Source organism: Ornithorhynchus anatinus, chromosome 4, assembly GCF_004115215.2.
Source record: "Ornithorhynchus anatinus isolate Pmale09 chromosome 4, mOrnAna1.pri.v4, whole genome shotgun sequence".
In the NCBI taxonomy this organism is placed as follows: Eukaryota; Metazoa; Chordata; class Mammalia; order Monotremata; family Ornithorhynchidae; genus Ornithorhynchus; species Ornithorhynchus anatinus.
In genome coordinates, this window is record NC_041731.1 from 92,739,268 (window position 1) to 92,759,976 (window position 20,709).

A 20,709-nucleotide genomic window follows, 5' to 3' on the forward strand; every position below is an offset into this window, starting at 1 on the left:
TCTGCACTAGCATTCCTAAAGAACGTAACTTTCTGCCCGGGTCATTCAGACCCCATGAAAAACTATAAACAGAGAAATGCGTCCAATCATCGGTCCAAGTAGAATATAAAATAATGAGTCATTTCCCTGTAAGCGGTGATTTGAAAAATGCTACAAAATTTCAAAAACTGTCAGACAGTCATCAGTAATTTCATCTTGCACATTTCCTGACCAATCGGTAATTTTCCAGTATGGTCTGAGGAGCCTAAGATTCTTCAAGGGAGTTAATGCTTTGTTCGTAATAATCGCAAGCTATGGCAAACTTAAAAAAGATTCTATATTTAATTAGTTGGTGACAATATGTGGATATGACATTTTTAATAAGGTTATTTTGCTGAATATGGAAATAAAAAGCAAGAGTTTGATTTCAATTTTTTTTTAGAATATGATACTGGGAGGTTTGCGAGCTCTCCTATTCATCATGTGAAGCAATCTGGCATCCACCAGTAATGGGATGAATTTTTGTTCAGTAAAATAAATTGTAGGTTTTGGCAGTAACACTCTGAGCTAACTAGTAGAATAGGAAAAGTGACTTAAAAACAGCATAGAATATTGGAAAGGAGAGGGCACTGGCCTGGGAATCAGAAAAACTCATCAATGGGTAGGGATTGTCTCTATCTGTTGCCGAACTGTACATTCCCAGTACTTAGTACAGTGCTCTGCACATAGTAAGTGCTCAATAAATACAACTGAATGAATGAATGAACTAGGTTCTAATCCCCAGCTCCACCACTTGCCTGATGTATGACCTTGGGGAAGTCATTTAACTGCCCTTTGCCTCAGTTTTCTCCTATGCAAAATGGAGATAAGAGACCTGTCCTCTTTCCCCCTTAGACTGTGCATCTCATGCGGGACAAGGACTAGATCTAGTGTGCTTATATTGTATCTGCCCCAGGACTTTGGAATATAGTAGGTGCTTAAATACTACCTGTGAGAAGCAGCATGGCTTAGTGGATAGAGCATGGGCCGGGGAGTCAGAAGGACCTGGGTTCTGGTCCCAGATCCACCACGTCTGCTGTGTGACCTTGGGCAAGTGACTTAACTTCTCTGGGCCTCAGTTACCTCATCTGTAAAAAATGGGAATCGAGAGTGTGAGCCCAATACAGGATGGGAACTGTGTCCAACCCGATTAACCTGTACCTACCCCAGGGCTTAGAACAGTGTAAGCCCGTCGGTGGGCAGGGATTTTCTCTATCTGTTGTCGATCTGTACATTCCAAGCGCTTAGTACAGTGTGCTGCACATAGTAAGCGCTCAATAAATACTATTGAATGAACAGTGCTTGGCACATAATAAGGAGCTGAATGTAAACCGTAATTATTAAATGCTGCAATTAATATTTTCATCATTATAATTAGTTTATATTTATTTTATATTCATATTTTCTATAATTATAATAATCATAATTAACTAGTTTTTTTTGAGGGACCGGATGGATGACGCTTGAGTGCTTTCACCTGATTTCGTTCCATGCTTTCAAGATACTGAAGCTCCATTAGGGTGCAGAGATTGGGAGAAGAATAGAAATTAGCCAAAATAGGAAGGCAGGACACTCAGTCCCAACTTTTGAGGAAATACCCCAAGCATTCAACGTCCTTAAAAACAGAAAGTCAACCGTATCCGACAGCATTCTTCCAGAAGTCTTTGGGAATGGTGGGGGGGCTCTACTCCTCGGGCACCGGTGAGAGCTTCTGATTAAACTGTGGCTCACTGAGGAAATGTCACAAGATTTCAAAGACTTCACAAGAGCTCGACGTGAAAAATGCAGGGGAATTTCCGGCTTTCCCTTGCAGGCAAGATTCTATCTAGCACGAGTTCTTCAGAACAGTCTACTGAAGAATATAGTCGACTGTGCTCTACCTGAATCACAATGGAGCTTCAGTCCGAATCTCAGCACAACAGATAGGATCTTTGCGGCATGGCAGATTTAGGAAAAGTACGTGGCACAGTGGACAGAGGACAAGCTTGGGAGGCGCGAGGTCATGGGTTCTAATCCATCTGTTTCTCCCCCTTCCCCTCCCCTGAGCTCATTTGTATTTGTATGAGCACTGTGCTCATTTGTATATATTTGTATTACCCTATTTATTTGGTTAATGAGGTGTACATCCCCTTGATTCTATTTATCGTGGCTCAGTTGTCATGGTTTTTGTCCATCTGTCTCCCCCCGATTAGACTGTGAGCCCGACAATGGGCAGGGATTGTCTCCGTTGCCGAATTGCGGATTTCAAGTGCTTAGTACAGTGCTCTGCACATAGTGAGCACTCAATAAATACTACTGAATGAATAATCCTGACTCGGTCCCTTGTCTGTAGTGTGACCCTGGGCAAGCACTTCACTTCTCTGTGCCTCAGTTACCTCCTCTGGAAAATGAGGATTGAGACTGTGAGCCCCAAGTGGAACTGGGACTGGGTCCATCCTGACTTGCTTGTAACCACCCCATCACTTAGAACAGCACTTGGCACATAGCAGGCACTTAACAAATACCACAATTTTTATTATTATTACTTCATTACTGTGTTTTTATGGCATTTTCTAAGTGCTTACTCTGAGCCAGGCACTGTACTAAGCACTGAGATAGATAAAAGTTAAGCAGGTTGGACTCAGTCCCTGTCCCACATAGGGCTCACTGATTTTGCAAAATAATGTGACACCATTAACTGACCGGAACTCTGGAAATTACAAAGTGAAATTCAGCCGTCCTGAGAAACTCAACAAGACTGAGTTACTCTGTGGCAAAAATGTTGGTTAAGTTGGAGTTGAAGGAACCCTGTCCAGAATCTTTCAAATCGTTAATGAAAGGGGAACAGGGCTATATTCATTCATTCAGTCATATTTATTGAGCGCTTACTGTGTGCAGAGCACTGTACTAAGTGCTTGAAAAGTGCAATTCAGCAACAAAGAGAGACAATCCCTACCCAACAATGATAAGTCCAATCGTTTCCAACCTATTCATTGCCCTCGCACTGGAGGATACTGAGACACTTGCATGCTGGAGTCAAAATAAACTTCCAAACCACTAAGAAACTTTCAGCTCAGTGGACTATGAACAGTCAAACACAATTTTTGAGTCTGTGCTCTAGAGACAAACACACAAGGCATTCAAATGATTATGAATCGCTTTACAGATTCAGCACAGCAGCGTGGCTTAGTGGCTAGAGCACGGGCTTTGGAGTCATGAGGACCTGGGTTTTAATCCCGGCTCCACCGTGGGTCTGCTGTTTGACATTAAGCAAGTTATTTAACTTTTCTGGGTCACTTCATCTGGAAAATGGGGATTAAGAGTGTGAGCCCTTTGTGGGACAGGTACTGTGTTCAACTTCCTTAACTTGCATCAGTCTCAGTGCTTAGAAGAGCACTTGGCACATAATAAGCACGAAACAAGTACCACAGACAACAGCACAACACTATGGTCTGGCAGTAGGTTGAAGAAAATGTTGGTTATGTGGCGATTTATGCCTAGAAATCTCACACAGCCAAAGTTTCTGTTGGTAACCCAGGCCTTCTAGCATCTACCAAATTCTTCTACCAAGTCAGGACTCTGTCCAACAACGCATGGCTAGATAAAGAGATGGAAAGCGGAATTAGAAGGCCGGACTGCAAGACGGAGCGAGACATGCTTTGTTTTATCGTCTGTCTCCCCGGTTTAGACTGTGACCTCGTTGTTAGGCAGGGATTGTCTCTTTCTGTTGCCCAACTGTACATTCTAAGCTCTTAATACACTGCTCTGCACATAGTAAGCGCTCAATAAATACGATTGAATGAATGAATGAGAATGAGAACACCAGGCTCCCTACTAGGTGAAAGTCTATGAGAAGTAGCGTGGTTTAGTGGATGGAGCACAGGCCTAAGAGTCAGAAGGTCATGGGTTCTAATCCCGGCTCTGCCACTTGTCCGCCGCGTGACCTTGGCCACTTCTCCGGGCCTCAGTTACATCATCTATAAAATGGGGATTGAGACCGGGAGTCCCACATGGGACAGGGACTGTGTCCGACTCGATTTGCTTGTTTCCGCCCCAGTGCTTAGTACAGTGCCTGGCACATAGTAAATGCTTAACAAATACCATCATTATTACAACGCAGCTAATTCTGTGTGGCTTGGAAGACCCAGACCTAAGGAAGAAGCCAGCTCCAGCTCCTGGAACAGTTCAGTCAGCATCATCGACACACGATGCTCGACATCAGATGGCAAGAAGAGATGAATTAAATCCGAACACCCGATGCTCACAGCAATATAGCTCCGATGGGTGGGACGCGTGAGAAATAGGGATAACAGTTGAATTTCTCAGCAGTGGACGTGTGAAGTACGGAAGGTGATCCAAGCAAGCTAGGAGGGCAGAAAATATGCTTTATAGGTATAGTGAAGCAGTTTCTGCATGACCATTAAACTCCCTCCACTTTTAAACCATGCTAAAGCAGTAGGGTTCTGAAAATGTAGGTTTACATTTCCGCTTGCCTGTAGCTTCCTTCCACATTCTCATTTCTCTCAAGGAAAAGAAAACAAACATGACCGTCCTTCTTGGGTGAAAACAATGCAAAGACCACGGCCGTGATGAACTGAAGGGAAGAGGGTCTGGGCCCTGGCAGGCAACCAAGCACAGCAGTCGGCAGGGCCAGATGAGGTACATTTTGCAATTTAACGCGGAGGGTCTTCTGCCATCTATATCAGAAACAGCCCCCGAGGAGCTGCCAAAAACAGTTATCTGGAGGAACATTCAATGGTCACCTTGACCTTTCTACTACAGAAGCGTAGAGACCAGCGGCATCGGTACAACATGTATCTGCTCAACCTCCTCGTCATTGATTCCTTCGCTAATCAAATTTTGCGATTTCTTTGTGTATAACCTCTGGAGAGGCGAAACAAGCCCTCAGGTCTTCTAGAAAGAACATGTCTGTAAGTGGCATAGGAAAGGAAGTCAGTTATAAATGAAGAAATATCAAATTCGTTTTGTTTTTTCCCCTCCCACTATCTAATCTGAAGAGGTAACAAGAGATCTTGCGTTCTGCTGGCCAGGGATTCTGACAGGCTCAGCTAGACTCAATCGATGGATCAATTAATCAATATCATTTAGGGAGCATCTCTTCTACTGTGACTTCCTACTTTGGCCTTTCACGCTAGCATTCTCTACTCCACAGTCAGACTACAGTAAACACAAAATCCTATGCCTCTGTTAGACTGTCAAAGCCTTAGTAAGGTCACATCTACTCCAAGAGATCATCCCCAATTAAGCCTTCTTTCCCCAAATCCCTCTCCCTTTATCATCGACGCGCTTAGATCTGCACCCTTTTTGTCCTTGATATTCAACTCATTTCCATATCCATAATTTGTATATTTATATTAAGTCCATCTCCCCCTCTAGACTGCAAGTTTTTTGTGGAAAGGGAACACGTCTATCAACTTTGCTGTACTTCCCTCTCCCAAGAACTCAATACAGTGTTCCACACAAAATAAGTGCTCAATAAGTTCTGCTGATTGGATCGAGAGCTTCTTAAAGGGTTTCTGGATCAAGTCTAAAGTCTTAAGATTGAAGTAACGATCCATATTGCCTTGAAAAGAACCGACCTAGCAGGGCTTTGAGATGATGAAGAGGATAATGTTCCATTACACTAATTAGTGATAGAGCTCTAATAACTGTAGACACACTCGCTTAGTTAATAGGAAGAACAAGAGGGGAAAGGTCCTAGTACATGCAAATTCTTTCACTTGGCTAATCATACAACCCTCAGTAGATACCTAAACTTCTGTGAATACATCATAATAATAATCGTGGTATTTGTTAAATGTTTACTATGTGTCACGCACTCTATTAAGTGCCGGAGCAGACCTAATGGAAAGAGCTTCGGTCACCGCCAATCGTCTGCTATGTGACCTTGGGCAAGTCACTTAACTTCTCTGTGCTTCATTTACCTCATCTGTAAATTGGGGATTGAGACAATGCACATCATGTAGGAGATGGACTGATTATCTAATAGTTACCCCAACACTTAGTACGGTGCCTGGCACATAGTAAGCACTTAAATATCATTTATAAAAAAAAGATACGCAGACTTCTACAAGACATAAAGTTTTAAAAACAGAGACTTTCTTGAGCCTAAACTGGAGAAAACCCCATAATATGACATTGGATGTCAACCAAAGACAAGGGGAAGAAAGGGAGATCTAAATCCCTTCTCCTCCAGAATTGAAAAATTCTGCTTTTTTTATGGTAGTTGTTAAGCACTATGTACCAGGCACTATATTAAGCGCTGGGGTAGATACAAGCTAATCACCTTGGACACAGTCCACGTCCTACATGGATCTCACATTCTTAGTCCCCATTCTACAGATGAGGGAACCGAGGGAGAGAGAAGTGAAGTGAAGCCCCAGGTTACACAGCAGACAAGTGGAGGATCCAGGATTAGAACCCAGTTCTTTCTGACTCCCAAGCCCGTGCTCTATCCAGTAGGCCACGCTGATTCTCAAGAGGCTCTAGTGTTCATCTCTGAAAAATGTAGTTCGGTCACTCATTCAATAAAAGGTATTTATCGAGGGCGTACTGTGCGCGGAACAATTCAGCAAGATCTTGGGCGAGTACAACACAGCACCCTCTCCACCCTCAGCCCACAGCCTTACTCTACCCACAGTCTCCATTCAGACTTAGTCCTTTCTATGAACTGGGGAAAAACAGATATTAAAATACATTATGGATATGTCCATAAGTGCTGTGGGGCCGACGGTGGAGTGAATATCACATGCTCATAAGTTTCCTAATTATAGTATATATTCTGAACTTACTATATGTCAAGCACTGGGCTAAGAGCCAGTGAAGGCGCTAATTGGATCAGAAACTCCCTCCTTCCCACCTGGGGCTCACAGTCTAAGAGAAAAGGAACATAGGTTGTCTATGTCTAGTCTGCAGAGGAAGAAACTGAGGCGTGGAGTTTAAGTGGCTTCATCAAGATCACATGACAGGCCAGTGTAACAGAGCTGTTTTTTCTCTTGTTTTAATGGCATTTGTTAAGCACAGACTATGTGCCAGGCTCTGCTCTAAACTCTGGGATAGATACAAGCTAATCATCCAGCGCTTAGAACAGTGCTCAGCCCAGAGTAAGCGCTTAACAAATACCATCATTATTATTATTATTATTTGGACACAATCCCTGTCCCACATGAGGCATTTGTTAAGCACTTACTACATGCCAGGCACTGCTCTAAACTCAGGGGTAGATCCAAGCTAATCATGTTGGACGCAATCCCTCTCCGATACGGGGCTCACAGTCATTTTACAGATGAGGTAACTCAGGCACAGAAAAGTGACTTGCCAAAGGTCACGGCAGACAAGTGATGGAGCCGGGACTAGAACCCGAGTATCTCCCGACTCCCAGGCCCGATGCTACGGCCAGGTCCTCGCTGCCTCTGGTTTCCTACTTCTCCTTCAGATCCCTTTGAGCTCAGTTCTGCCTCTAGCAGGGACCTAACCAGCCCACAGCCCCGCTCCACTCACAGTTTCCCTTCAGAGTTAGCCTTCTGTCAGTTCCACAAAATAGCAGGCGAGTTGGACCCAAAGCAAGATGAAGGCAGTCTATTTAGCCAAACGTCGTAATCATGAAACGACAATGTTGGCTTGAGAAAGCCTGCTCGTTTGGCAATCTTAGAAGGCAACGTTTTCAAATGGATGCCTTCCAATAGCTCTACAAACAGCCTATCCTGGCATCCACTCACGCTCAAAAGTGACCTTCCAAATAACCATATCCTCAAAAGCTTCTTTGTGTCCCTGATAGTAATTTTCGTATTATTTTTACAAAACTTCAAGAGACAAGTCCTAGCATCCCCTCACATTCAGTCGTACCCTCGGAAGTTCAGAATAGCAGAGTGGAGCTGAGCGCGGATTTTCTGCCCTCCTAGACTTTCTTAGTGAAGACCCGACGGGTTTTACCAAGCCAAACATGTGATACCCATAACAATACTTAAGGTCAAGAGCTCACTTCCACATAAGAAACAGTGTTTACTTGTACAACTGAAGAGATACAGCTGGCATCTTTCCAACCTGGCACATATTTCTGCATCTAGAATTCAGAACACTTGGTGAGAGAAGCAAAGCAACTTATAACTGGGTTGCCAAGGGATGGCATGAGAAAAAGAAGACTGGAAAGAACAAGGGGGATGAACCAATAAGCTACTAAACTATTCATTCAAAAGCAAAGTCCTAAAGGCAATGGAACTCTAAGCCAAAAGTACTTCTTTAGGTCAACAGTAGAAGCAGCACAGACCCAGGAGAGGACCTGAGTTCTAATCCTGCCTCCAATCTCCTGATCATTCATTTAATCGTATTTATTGAGTGCTTACTGTGTGCAGAGTGATAATAGTAATAATGTTGGCATTTGTTAAGCGCTTACTGTGTGCAGAGCACCGTTCTAAGCGCCGGGGGAGATACAGGGTAATCAGGTTGTCCCATGAGAGGCTCGCAGTTAATCCCCATTTTACAGATGAGGTAACTGAGGGACAGAGAAGTGAAGTGACTTGCCCACGGTCACACAGCTGACAAGTGGCAGAGCTGGGATTCGAACCCATGGCCTCTGACTCCCAAGCCCGTACTCTTTCCATTGAGCCGTGCTTACTAAGCCCTTAGTACATAGCCCATCTCTACCATTTGCTGGCTTTGAGACCTTGGGCAATCACTTAACTTTTCGGTGCCTCATTTTCCTCATCTGTAAAATAGGGGTTAAATGCCTGATCTCCCTTTATAATAATAATAATAATAATGTTGCTATTTGTTAGGCGCTTACTATGTGCCAAGCAGTGTTCTAAGCGCTGGGGTAGATATTAAGTAATCAGATTGTCCCACATAGGGCTCACAGTCCTCATTCCCATTTTACTGATGAGGCCACTGAGACACAGAGAAGTTAAGTGACTTGCCCAAGGTCACACAGCTGAAAAGCGGCAGAGCCGGGACTAAAACCCATGACCTCTGACTCCCAAGCCCGTGCTCTTTCCACTGAGCCACGCTGCTTCTCTTGGTCCCTTTGAGACTATGAGCCTCATGGGAGCCAGGAACAATTTCCAAAGTGATCATCTTGTATCTACCCCCATGTTTAGTACAGTGTTTGGCATTTGGTAAGTGCTTAACAAATATCATATTTATTATTGGTATGATTAACAGCAGTCTTACCCCATCTAGAGTGCTCCAGTCTAGCAGGGTGTGAACCTGGAGAAAGTACGGAATGCAGCCACGAAAACGATCGAAGGATTGAAAGTAGGATCTGTGAGGAAAGGGAGTGGGATTATCAGGCTGAATCCGTGGACAATGAGGAGGATCTGACTCATGCGGGTCTTCAATAATAAGAAGAGCATTGAAATGGAGGACACTGTTCAGCCGCTCTCTCATGGATATTGAGGATGGAACAACAGAAATTGCAGGACTAGAAGTTGGGCACAGGTCCGCCAAAAGCCCGTTTCACTTAAAGGAAGTCTGAAAATACGCAAGTAAAATGGTAGGGAAGCAGATGAGAAGCAATTAGAGAGAAGCAGCTTGGCTTAGTGGAAAGTGCATGGGCTTGGGAGTCAGAGGACGTGGGTTCTAATCCCCGCTCTGACACTTGTCAGCTGTGTGACCTTGGGTGAGCCACTTCATTTCTCTGCACCTCAGTTAACTCATCTGTAAAATGGGGATTAAGACTGTGAGCCCCAAGTGGGACATCCTGATTACCTTGTATCTACCCCAGGAATTAGAACACTGCTTGGCACATAGCACTTAAATACCATAATCAGTATTATTATTATTAGGGAAAAATCACATTCCATAACTTGGGACACCCAAAGGAGATTTTTAGGATCAGAAGTTCTCAGATTCACAACTGTGTGAGTCATTAGCAGATGGATGGCGGTCCCAATTCCTCATTTAATATATTTCTAGGTCAACTGCCTAAGCAGAATAATTAGAGTATTAAACTGGCTATGTCACGGGATCACAGCAGGCAGGACCCAGGTCCTTCAGACGTCTTCGTAGTAACAGTGAGGTTTGTGTTCCACATCTCGTTCCACCGGTCAGAATCCTGGAGGAGAGTTTTCATTTTCTGTGGGGACATGACTCAGCTGTCATCATGACCAACCAGTCAGTGGTATTTATTGAGCACTTACTATTCATTCATTCATTCGGTAGTATTTATTGAGCGCTTAGTATGTGCAGAGCACTGTACTAAACACATGGGAGAGTACAGTGCAACAGAATTAGGGGACACCTTCCCTGCCCACACGCTAAGAGCCCAGGAGAGTTAGAAGACCCGATCCTGTTCTTAACAAATATGATTCTCTCTTCCCTCCTTATGTCCCCCTACAAGCTGAGGAGTCTCCAGTTATAGCAGGGGCTGAGACCCTTACAGTAATGTGAAGACCACCACCTACACAATTATCTATTAAGTTCTCACCAAATGCCGAGCTGGTATATTGGGGAAGCTGGGAGGAGGGTGTAATCAGAAGATGCCTTGACCCCCTCTGGATCCACATTTGCATCCAAAGTCCCTGGAAAAGTTATATATGTATTCCTAAAAATATATTTCAGATTACTTTCCAGCAAGCTATTTCATAATAATTGCGATATTTGCTAAGCACTTACTATGTGCCACACACTATATTTAGCCCTGAGGCAGATAAGCAGGTTGGACACAGTCCCCATAACCCATGAGACTCACAGGCTAAGTAGGAGGGAGAATAGATATTGAATCCCCATTTTACAGAGGGGGCACAGAACAGTTAAGTGACTTGCCCAAAGTCACCCAGCATGTATCCGACTGGCAGCCAGAACCTGACAAGGAAAATAAGAGTCAGTGCAAAGTAGTCGATTCTCAATCCTTGAGCTCTCGGCGATCCGGTGCTGTGCCGAACCGATCCACGGCTAAGGGCCATACGGCCTGGTGTTTCGTCCACAGACCATAATCCCAACATGCCCCAGATACAACAGAGGTCATTTAAACAATTAAAATTAATGGTTCAGTTAGTGAGACTTCGGGATAATAGTTAAGATGCTGGGTTAAAGATCAGGGAAACTAAATTGCGTTACCTTCTTTGGGAAACGATGAGTCAGTAGGAAAATTTTTCATCCATATTTGTGAGAATTTTATTTTTTTTGACTATTCAAAGCGATGGGTGGATCCTTCAGAGATAAACTGTGGTTAAAAAAAAAAATCAGGAATGGGTAAATAGTTCCTTGTAAAAACGTGCAGTGAACAGGTACCATAATATCTACTTTGTGGATGAATGGAAATTTGGCTTAGAGGATTTTGCTGCCTCAGCACAGCAAAGATGGATGGACCCAACAGCAGGACATCGCCGAAAAACCTTGGCCACAGGATCGCTTGGGGGTTGGGGAAGGAGGGGAGTGTGGAAAGTGGACATACAACCATGGCTGGCTTTAGGGAGGCAGTGTTGCCTAGTGGAAAGAGTCTGACTCTCAACACTGCTTCCATCACATTCCCTTTATTCATTCCCTTCTCCCAGCCCCACAGCACTTATCCTTCTACTTATCTAATAATAATAATAATAATAATGTTGGTATTTAAGCGCTTACTATTTGCAGAGCACTGTTCTAAGCGCTGGGGTAGAGACAGGGTAATCAGGTTGTCCCATGTGAGGCTCACAGTCAATCCCCATTTTACAGATGAGGTAACTGAGGCACAGAGAAGTGAAGTGACTTGCCCACAGTCACCCAGCTGACAAGTGGCAGAGCCGGGAGTCGAACCCATGGCCTCTGACTCCGAAGCCCAGGCTCTTTCCACTGAACCACGCTGTTTCTAGACTGTAAGCTCATTGTGGGCAAGGACTGGGTCTGTTTACTGTTATAGTGTCCTCTCCCAAGCCCTTAGCACAACATTCTGCACACAGTAAGCACTCAATAAACATGACTGACCAACCACGTGGGGGATGGCTGCCTGTCTGGCCCACTGGTCTGGACAGGATGGCTTCTGGTCACCTGGACCAGTGGAAACCTGCGGCCTTGGTCAATTCCAGAAACACCACCAGCCATCCAAGGAAAAAGGAAAGGTTTCTGGCTAACAGACACACTGGTTACTGGGGAGCAGTATAAAAACTTCTTCTTATGTAGAAGAAGTTTTCCCTGGGGACAGTTTCATTAAAAAAAAACCCAGCATTTATTGAGTGTCTTCCGTGTGCAGAGGACTTTACTAAGGAAGTATAAAAGTTATGACACAATCACTGCCTTCAAGGAGCTTACAGTCTAATAATCTAGCAGGGGAGACCTTTAAATATATTTCAGAGGGGAATAGAGTCTATAGACATAGGGCAGGGGTCATTTATGTCCTTGGTGTCGCAAAAGGGGTGAAGTGGCAGTCGGAGGATAAATCAATCAGTGGCATTGAGCACTGGGTGCAGAGCATCGCACTGAGAGTTTGAGAGAGTACGATGCCACAGAGTTGGTTGGCGTGTTCTCTGTCCACAACAGGCTTACAATCCAGAAGGGGAGACGACCATTATAATAATGGATAAAGAGAGGAAATTAGCAATTACTCGAGGAAGTTCTCTAGGAGAAGGTCTTGGAAGATAGGGAGAGCGGTGGATCTGTCAGATATGAAACGGAGATGGACCTCCAGGCCAGGGACGGGGCACGAGCAAGAGGTCGGCTGTGGGAGAGATGAGAACAATATACAGTGAGGAGATTAGCACTAGTGGGATAAGCTTGTCTTGGGCAGGGAATGTGTCTGTTTATTGTTATATTATACTCTCCCAAGTGCTTAGTACAGTGTTCTGCACATAATGCTCAATTAATATGACTGAATGAATGAAGGGTAACTTGGAAGAAGAGTTTGATCGATTGAAGAGAGTGAATAAGTAGAAGGAAAAGAGTTAAATCTCTCTCTCCAGGCCCAACTTCTTTCCTTTTCTTCACTCGCACATTTCCTCCTACCTTCAGGACACCTCTACTCTGATGTCCCGCCATCTCCTCAAATTTAAAGGGTCCAAAACAGAACTCATCTTCCCACCCAAAACCCTGCTCTTCCCTAGACTTTCCCAGTACCACATACACCACCAGCCACTCTGTTTAACCAGTCTAAAGCTGTGGCATTATCCTCATCTCATCTCTGTCACTGAGCCCATGTATTCAGTCTGATTTGCAAATCCTGTAGGTTCTACCTTTTACAGTATCTCTAGAATCTGCCCCTTTATCTCAATTCCAACTGATACTACACTGATCCACACCCCTATTATATTCCACTCAAGCACTGCATCAGCCTCCTCGCTGACCTCCCTACCTTCAGTCTCTCCCTACTCCAGTCCAAAATTCACGCCACGGCCAGATTTTCTTCTAAAAATAATCTGCATGCCTCCCCATTCCTCAGAAACCTCCGATTGTTGCCCATCCATCTTCATACCAAACAGAAACTCCTTAAAACTGAATTTAAAACCATCAATCTGCTCTCAGCTTCTCCCTAGCCTTGCTCATCTCCTACTACAATCTGGCCCACACACTTTGCTCCTTAAAGCCAAGGTACTGAGTGGACCTCGATCTCATGTCTCTCTCTCATCTCTGACCTCTTGCTCAAATCCTCCGTCCTGCCTAGAACTTCCTCCCCCTTCGTATCCAACAGACAGAAGAAGAAGGACCACAGCCTGATGGATAGAACATGGGCCTGGCAGTCAGAAGGACCTGGGTTCTAATTCTGTCCTCCACTAGTCTGTTGTGTGATCTTGAGCAAGTCACTGAACTTCTCCTTGCCTCACTTAGCTCGTCCATACATGGGGGACTAAGACTGAAAGTGCCATGTGGAAAAGGGACTATGTCCAAAATGATTTGCTTGCATCCACCAGAATGTCTGTCAAAGGGGTAACTGCTTAATACCACAATTATTATTATGATTATTAGTATTTTTAACCATTTTTCAATTTTCAAAATCCTATGTGGCTTAGTGGATAGAGCACGGGCCTGGGAGTCAGAAAGATCTGGATTCTAATCCTGGCTCTACCACTTGTCTGCTGTATGACCCTGGGCAAATCACTTAACTTCTTTGTGCCTCAGTTACCTCATCTGTAAAATGGGGATAAGAGTGTGAGCCCCATATGGGAAAGGGACTCATAAGTTTTTAGAGGCCACAATCACGAGGCAAATGCTAACGCAAAACTCAGAGATGTGACGCTCTGGAATGTTAAATCTTCAAAGTCTCGCTCTTCAAAACCCACAGTAAGGGGTGTCATCACTCAAAAACAGAAGAGAAGGGGTCAGGCAGGCTTATAACACTTGGATAATGCAGCCATAAGAGGCACAGACAGCTTTTGCAATATAATGTATTGTAAAAAAAAAAAATAGCCCCCTCTCAGGATCACACCCGGAGAGTTTCCAGTCCCCTACCAGTTTCGGCTACAGGAGGGAGAGTCGAGCAGAGGCCTGTCCATTCCATTCCTAGCTTAGGCAGTGGCTAGCGAGTGGCAGGCAATCTGCTATCAGTCAAAACTCACTAATCGTGGGCAGCAGCAGCTCGGGAGAGAGTCGAGTTCAGAGACTGTAGTTTATCACATGGAAGGGGGCCATGGTAAACCACTTCCGTACTTTTACCAAGAAAACGCTACGGATCCATTACCAGAACGATTGCAGACGGAGGTGGGGTGCTCTGGGCACATCTCTCCGTGGTGTCGCTATGGATCAGAAACGACTCGACGGTATAAGACAATAAAAATAATAATGTTGGTATTTGTTAAGCGCTTACTATGTGCGGAGCACTGGTCTAAGCGACAAGACAAATAGTCACCGAGAGACCCGTCGGTGGTTTTGCTTCCGATTTCTCTAGCAGGGCTTTGAAACGTTGCCGAGAGGAATCTTTCGTTTGGGCTTGCTTCTGTATTTCGAGGGAGTTTATGATCTCAGCAGCTACAAGTTCGTTCCTGGGAATCTGGACTGATCGCTGAGTCCACAGTAAGACTGGGATATAAGTTTCAGTTTGGTAGCTTCCAGAAGCCCATCCATCTACCACAGCCCGCCGTCCCTCAGTCGTATTTTGAGAGCTGAAATCTTCCATTCTTGAAGAACAGATGGTGAGGGTGGATTTGATCGGGCATATGAATCAAGAGCACATCTTTGCCATCCATCTCTAGCAACTCCAGCTTTGCTGTTGGTCCAGTGGGAAGAGTAGATCTCTGGGTATCAGCGGCTCTAGATTCTTTTCCCAGTTCTGCCTGTAGTTCCCTAACGTGGGCAAAGACCAATACACACTTCAAAATGCCCTGCACCACTGCCTACCTTCCTACTCATTGTCCTCCAGTGGGAAAATGACTGACAGTGACAAGAAGAGATGTTGCCGCAAAATCTAATAATAGTAATTATAATATTTGTTTAGGGCTTGCTCTGGGGTAGATACAAGAAAATCAGGTTAGACAGTCCCTTTCGAACATGGAGCTCACAGCCTAGATAGGAGGGAGCAAAGGTAATAATAATAACAATAATTACGGTATCTCTTAAGCGCTTACAAGCGCCAGGCACCGTCCTAAGCGCTGGGGTAGATGCAATATAATCGGGTCGGACACGGTCTCTGTCCCACATGGGGCTCACAGTCTTAATCCCCATTTTACAGATAAAGGAACTGAGGCACAGAGAAGTGAAGCAACTTGCCCAAGGTCATACAGCAGACAAGTGTTGGATGTAGGATTAGAACCCATGACCTTCTGACTTCCAGGCCCGTGCTCTATCCGCTAGGCCATGCTGCTTCTATCATTATCGTTGCGGGCAGGGAATATCCACAAGGAATCATCACGGGCAGAGAAGGTGTCCCGTTTACTGTTATAGCGTACTCTCCCAAGATCTTAGGAGAGTGCTCTGCACACACAGTAAGTGCTCAAAAAATCCCACTGATTGAAAGAAAGCATCGAATCACCATTTTACAGATGAAGCCACTATCACTGTCATCAATTCCTCTGTGCAGATTCTGAGTCCTGGAATCTCCGGACCCGGTCTTATCTGGCATTCCTTATGTGAGAAACCATTATAATCTAGCAACTCTCTGTCACACAGAATGATTTGACCATCCAATCCGATTTTTCTGTTTAAATTGTAGCGCTAATTCTAGTCTTTTTCCCAGCCAGTGTCCATTTTCAGCATTTGATCCTTGTCATCTTTTCAGCGCGTATGGTAGAGGTTTTGAAGCTCTGCTTCAAGTGGACATATCATTGCACAGAGTGTTGTAGAGTACCCCGCCTTAGGTCTTATCCGTTTTCTCCTTAATCCATTTCAAATTCAACTGGTGCCATCATAACAGCAGAGCCAACGAGACTTTTATAATTACCTATTGCAAACAGACCATTAAATTATTATACAATAGTGTCATTTGCTTTCCTTCAGCGCAAGACTGGCTTTACTTGTTAGTGGACTGATTCTGGTCTCGCTATACACACAGGTACTTTCTAAATCAAGCTTGTTAGTTTAAAGTTATCGATCGATTCTGCTGATTACTGCAAAGGTTTCTTAAAGGGTTTTAAGATTAAGAGACGTCCGCGGCTTTCTTCTGTCACGTATCTCAAAGGAAAACCACGAGAAGAGACACACAATGAAAAGCAGCAGGTAATACCAGATGAGACTTCTTATTAAAAACATAAAGTGCCTTTCACTCTTGCTTTTTATTAAGTCTACTTTTCAAGCCAAATGAGGGTTAGGTGAGCCAATTATAATACAAGTCACATCTAACTATTTCATTATCCGTGTCCTGCCGTCCGCCAGCCCCCGGAATGTCTTTTGAAAACTCCACAGCAACGGCAGTCGGTTGAATATAATGAACGGTGTTACAGATGGGGACATAAGACGACGGGACCGGTGAAGGAGTCTCCTGGAAACTGTATGGCTGTAATTACTGAACACTGGCTCAGTCTCAGTCGGCTCTGAACAAAGGTAACCGCCTTCAGCGGGCTACGTTTTGCTCGGCTGACAAAATGGACACCAGCCAGACACACATTTATTTTTGATTCCCTCCCAGTGTGTAAGCGGTCAATGTCCGTAGTGATTACTTTAATTTTTTACACACCCTAGAATGCAGGTAAATTATCGGTACGACATAAATGGCTTATATGATATTTATGGCTTATATATAAAAAAAATCAGGCATTCACCCGAGCTGAATTGTTGTGAGTTGTATTTCAATGAGACAGGATGAGGGAGAGCAGAGAGATACTCCTGGATCCAAGGCTATGTGTGTGTCTTTGATAAACTAGTTGATTTAGAGGCCGTGACACCTTCCCTAACTAAACCCACTTTTCCCCTATACACCACAATCTGTACCCCTTAAGTACCTGATATTCACCCTACCCTCTGCCCCCAACACTTACGCACAGATTCTTAGACTCTGCCACACCCCCATCCATAATTTAACGTCCTTCTCTCCCACTACACTGTAGTTTCGTTGTGGGCAGAGACGGTGTCTACCGATGCTATGGTGTCGTACTTTTTCAAGAACTTAATACAGCGCTCTCACATGGTAAGCACTCAAAAAATCCCATCGATAAGTCGATCGACTGATTTTAGGGGTTGGTGGAGAAGGGAGGTGAGGAGAACATAATGAAGTGTTGGTAAAAGTAACTTATGTAAGGAATAAAAACTGAATTTCAAGCTCCGGAACAGCCTGTTCTCCCGTTTTCATGTTATCAAAAATGATTTCAATACGACCGCTGTGTTAGTGTTCACTTAATTTAATTAGCTTGATTTCAATACCAAACTGTGGTGAATCCAGAAACAGTGAACTTCTCCGTCACGCTGCCAGTGACCAGCGTTTGAACTAAAGCAGCTAGCTGACACCCCTAGTCCATTCCCTAAGCACTTCCACCCAGCCAGGAACCAGGCTTCTTTTTTTCCCCACCTGCATCTACCCACCTCAAACCCCAGCCACCACAGCTGCCCCTCGAATTCCAGGTCTGCCCGGTGTCAGCCCCCTGCCCTGTTTTAGGCCACCCTACTCACTGTACTTGGTCTCGTCGGCCTCTCGCCAACCTCTAGACTGTGAGCTTGATGTGGGCAGGAATGACTGTAAGCCCGTCAATGGGCAGGGACTGTATCTGTTGCCGATCTGTACACTCCAAGTGCTTAGTAGAGTGCTCTGCACATAGTGAGCACTCAATAAATACTATTGAATGAATGAGTGAATGTGTCTGTTTGTTATTAAATTGTACTCTCCCAAGAGCTTAGTACAGTGCTCTGCGCACAGTAGGCGTTCAATAATACAATGAATGATCCTCTCATCCACATCCTACTTGTGGCCTGGAATGACCTCCCTTCTCATATCCAACAAACACCCTCCCCCACCTTCAAAGCCTTAGTGAAGGCACATCTCCTCCCAGAGGCCTTCCCTGACTAAATCCTCATTTCCTCTTTTCCCACTCTCTTCTGCATCGCCCTGATTGGCTCCCTTTATTTCTTCAGTCCCACAGCACTTACGCACATAGCTGTAAATTATTTATTTTTAGTGACGTCTGTCACCCCTCTAGACCGTGAGCTCATCGTGGGCAGGGAATCTACCAACTCTGTTGTACCATACCCTCCCAAGCGCTTAGTACAGTGATCTGCACATAGCAAGCACTCAATAAAAATGATTGATTGATTGATCTACTTAGGCAAGAGATCTGGTGGATGTTGGGAGATTACACAGTTGAGTGGGTTTTCTCAGGTGGTTCTACTCAGCTCTCACACATAACAGGGGAGTCATTATCGTGCCCAAATCCCCAGGCCCAAAGTCAACCTAGTGAAGCCTGACAAAACAAGAAAGGAATATACACTATGACCATATATGCCCGGGGCAAATTTGCTGTCTTTTGTAGCTTCAGCCTCTGCTGGGTACCAAAATAGGCAAATTTAGCCATAGCACCTTAGAGAACACCTACCAACCTACCAGAAGCAGTATGGCCTAGTGGAAAGAGCAGGGGCCTGGGAATCAGAGGACCTGGGTTCTAATCCTAGTTCCACCCCCTACCTGCTATTCATTCTTTCATTCGATCTTAGTTATTGAGCGTTTACTGTGTGCAGAGCACTGTACTGAGCTCTTGGCAAGTACAGTTTGGCAACAGAGACAACCCCTACCCAACAATGGGCTCGCAGTCTTGAGGTGGGGAGACAGACAACAAAACAAAACAAGTGGACGGGCATCAATAGCATCAATATAGATAGAATTATAGATGTATACACATCATTAATAAAATAAATAGAATAATAAATATGTGCACATATACACACGTGCTGTGGGATGGGGATGGAGGTAGAGCAGAGGAAGGAAGTCGGGGCTATGGGGAGGGGAGAAGGAGCAGAGTAAAAGGGGGGGGCTCAGTCTGGGAAGGACTCCTGGAGGAGGTGAGCTTTGCTATGTGATCTTAGGGAAGTCACTTCACTTCTCCATGTTTCAGTTAACTCATCCGTACAATGGGGATTGAATACCTATTCGCCCTCCCACTTAGAGTGAGAGCCCAAGGTAGGACAGGGCCTATATCCATCCTGATTACATTTATCTACCCCAGTGTCTAGTACAATGCTTGGCACATAATAAACACTTCAAAGCATGATGATGATGATGATGATTATAATAAGCGGTAACGAGGATCACAGCTGCTAAAACCCAAACTCGGGTTTCTATTGCTAATTACTGCAAACTGACAACCAAGAATGGCTTGGAGTGTCAAACCAAGCTACCATCAGCGATATTACATCCCCTAAATAAATGAGTTAGGAATATCCTACCTTGACTTTATCCTTTGAATACCATCCTAGTCTGCTGTGAGCTGACCTAAGCCCCTTCCCTTTTAAAACGCTGCTTTAGCCACTTAGCTGAGTTTAGGTCCTTTATTTTCCTTAATGTAGCTGGAAGGATCTGGTTGAAGAAGGAAATTAGCAATTATTACATAACTAGACTGGGAGAAAGGCTGTAATCATTAACAAAAACTTCTGCCTTGTTGATAGTTGTAAAAAATCTCAAATAGAAAGTATGGAACCAAATGCCACCTTACTGCTTTTCTTGTTACTCATAATTAAAATAATAATAATGTTGGTATTTGTTAAGCGCTTACTATGTGCAGAGCACTGTTCTAAGCGCTGGGGTAGACATAGGCGAATCAGGTTGTATGCACTCATGCACAGTGTCCCCCTCTCTAGACCGTAAGCTTGTTATGGGCAGGAAACATATCTGCTACTCTGTCGTACTCTCCCAAGAGCTTGTATTCCGCAAATAGTAAGCACTCAATAAATAACACTGATCGATCGATTGATTGATTGAAGCAATCAGGCAACCACAAGCCTAACCAGCACCGATAACCCGAAAGGCTTTCCTAGATCAGAGCAAATAATTTCACTCTTCTGAAGGTTGGTTTGGCGTATTTGTTTTTTGCAGTGGTTTAGAATTGTAATTTTAATAGATTTTTTTTTCAGGAAAAGTTGTCTCTTTGACTAGGTTCATTCTCCTAGAATGAAACCTTGAAAATGGCTGGTGCAATGCAATTTTATTCCAAACATCAAGCGACCAACTGATTCCAATCCCCTTTGCCTTGATAAATTATTCAAGTGTGTTAAGTGGCAGTCGATATTGAAAAATATTTTCTTCAGTGTAGGGGGTACTTCATATACAAATATATAATGTATCACTAACACACCCACGAACTTTCATTTACACAACTGCAGAGGTGCCGGTAATTAGGATAATGGTGCCATCTTTCTCCAAAACATAAAATGTCAGTC